The sequence below is a fragment of the Arachis duranensis genome, chromosome 4 (assembly GCF_000817695.3).
Source record: "Arachis duranensis cultivar V14167 chromosome 4, aradu.V14167.gnm2.J7QH, whole genome shotgun sequence".
Lineage (NCBI taxonomy): Eukaryota > Viridiplantae > Streptophyta > Magnoliopsida > Fabales > Fabaceae > Arachis > Arachis duranensis.
Window position 1 is genome coordinate 26,347,600 of NC_029775.3, and position 2,595 is coordinate 26,350,194.

General features: G+C 40.7%; 1 non-coding gene across 1 annotated transcript; it reads right to left on the reverse strand.

Annotated features, from left to right (window-relative positions):
• Positions 1-545: 545 nt before the first annotated feature.
• On the reverse strand, positions 546-653 carry LOC127747068 (small nucleolar RNA R71). Its single transcript, XR_008008872.1, has one exon. It is a non-coding gene; the product is annotated as a small nucleolar RNA R71 (small nucleolar RNA).
• Positions 654-2,595: the final 1,942 nt, after the last annotated feature.

The following is a 2,595-nucleotide window of genomic DNA, read 5'->3' on the forward strand; positions in this document are numbered from 1 at the left end:
ATATGAGTAGGAACAAAGATAAAGGCATTCTTATTGAAGCTGATCTTGAACCTGAAAGGACTCTAAAGAGGAAGCTAAGAGAAGCTAAAGCACAACTCTCTAGAGAGGACCTGACAGAAATCTTCGAAAAAGAAGAAGACATGGCAGCCGAAAATAACAACAGTGCTAACAATGCAAGGAAGGTGCTTGGTGACTTTACTGCACCTACTCCCGACTTCTATGTGAGAATCATCTCTATTCTTGCCATTGGAGCAAACAACTTTGAGTTTAAGCCTCAATTAGTTTCTCTGATGCAACAGAATTGCAAGTTTCATGGACTTCCATTGGAAGATCCTCATCAGTTATTGGCTAAATTTTTGTAAATCTGTGACACTGTTAAGACCAATGGAGTTGATCCCGAGGTCTACAGACTTATGCTTTTCCCTTTTGCTATAAGAGACAAAGCTAGTATATGGTTGAACTCTTAACCTAGAGACAGCCTGAACTCTTGGAAAAAGCTTGTCAATGCCTTCTTAGCTAAATTCTTTCCTCCTCAAAAGATGAGTAAGCTTAGAGTGAAAGTTCAAACCTTCAAACAAAAGGAAGGTGAATCCTTCTATGAAGCTTGGGAAAGATACAAGCAATTGATCAGAAGGTGTCCTTCTGACATGCTTTCAGAATGGAGCATCATAGGTATCTTCTATGATGGTCTGTCTGAGTTATCCAAGATGTCATTAGACCTTTCTGCAGGTGGATCTATTCATCTGAAGAAAACGCCTGTAGAAGCTCAGGAACTCATTGAAATGGTTGCAATAAACCAGTTCATGTACACTTCTAAAAGAAATCCTGTGAACAATGGGACAACACAAAAAGAAAGGAGTTCTTGAGATTGATACTCTAAATGCCATATTGGCTCATAACAAAATATTGACTCAGCAAGTCAATATGATTTCTCAGAATCTGACTGGATTGTAAGCTGCATCTGGCAGTGCTAAAGAAGCTTCCTCTGAAGGAGAAGCTTATGACCCTGAGAATCCTACAATGGAAGAGGTGAATTACATGGAAGAACCCTATGGAAACAACTACAATTCTTCATGGAGAAATCACCCAAATTTATCATGAAAGGATCAACAGAAGCCTCAACAAAGCTTCAACAACAATAATGGTGGAAGAAATAGGGTTAGCAATAGCAAGCCTTTTCCATCATCTTCTCAGCAACAGATAGAGAACTCTGAGCAGAATCGCTCTGGCTTAGCAACCATAGTCTCTGATCTATCTAAGACCACACTAAGTTTCATGAATGAAACAAGATCCTCCATTATAAATTTGGAGGCACAAGTGGGTTAACTGAGTAAAAGAGTTACTGAAACTCCTCCTAGCACTCTCCCAAGCAATACAGAAGAAAATCCCAAGAGAGAGTGCAAGGCCATAACCACGTCCAACATGGTCGAACCTGTAGAGGAGGGAAAGGCAATGATTCCCAGTAAGGAAGACCTCATGGGACGTCCACTAACCACTAGGGAGTTCCCCTCGGAGGAACTAAGGGAATCTGAGGCTCATACAGAGACCATAGAGATTCTATTGAACCTACTTCTGCCATTCATGAGCTCTGATGAGTATTCTTCCTCTGAAGAGGATGAAGATATTACTGAAGAGCAAGTTGCTAAGTACTTTGGAGCAATCATGAAATTGAATGCCAAATTATTTAGTAATGAGACTTGGGAGGATGAACCTCCATTGCTCATTAATGAACTAAACACCTTGGCTCAGCTAAAGATACCTCAAAAGAAATCGAACCCTGGAAGGTTCTTAATACCTTGCACCATTAGCACCATGACCTTTGAGGAGGCTCTATGTGACCTGGGGTCAAGTGTAAACCTCATGCCACTCTTTGTAATGGATAAACTAGGGATCTTTGAGGTATAAGCTGCAAGAATCTCACTCGAGATGACAGACAATTCAAGGAAACAGGCTTATAGACTTGTAGAGGATGTCTTAGTGAAGGTTGAAGGCCTTTACATCCCTACTGACTTCATAATCCTAGACACTGGGAAGAATAAGGATGAATCCATCATCCTTGGCAGACCCTTCCTAGCCACAAAAAAAGCTGTGATCGATGTTGACAGAGGAGAATTGGTCCTTCAAGTGAATGAGGACTACCTTATGTTTAAGGCTCAAGGATCTCCTTCTGTACACATGGAGAAGAAGCATGAAAAGCTTCTCTCAATACAGAGGCAACCAAAGCCCCCACATTCAAACTCTAAGTTTGGTGTTGGGAGGCTCTAACCATTCTCAGATATCTGTGAGACTCCATGAGAGCTCACTGTTAAGCTATTGACATTAAAGAAGCGCTTATTGGGAAGCAACCCAATTTTTATTTATTTATCTATGTTAAATTTCCATTGTTATTCTATGTTTTCTTTAGGTTGATGATCATGTGGAGTCACAAAAATAACTACAAAAATTAAAGCAAATTCAAAAACAGCATTAAATACAGCACACCCTAGAGGAGGAGCTAGCCGGCATTTAAACGCCAGTAAGGGTAGCAGAATGTATGTTAAACGCCTACTCTGGCACCATTCTGGGTGTTTAACGCCGGAAAATGGCACCAGACTG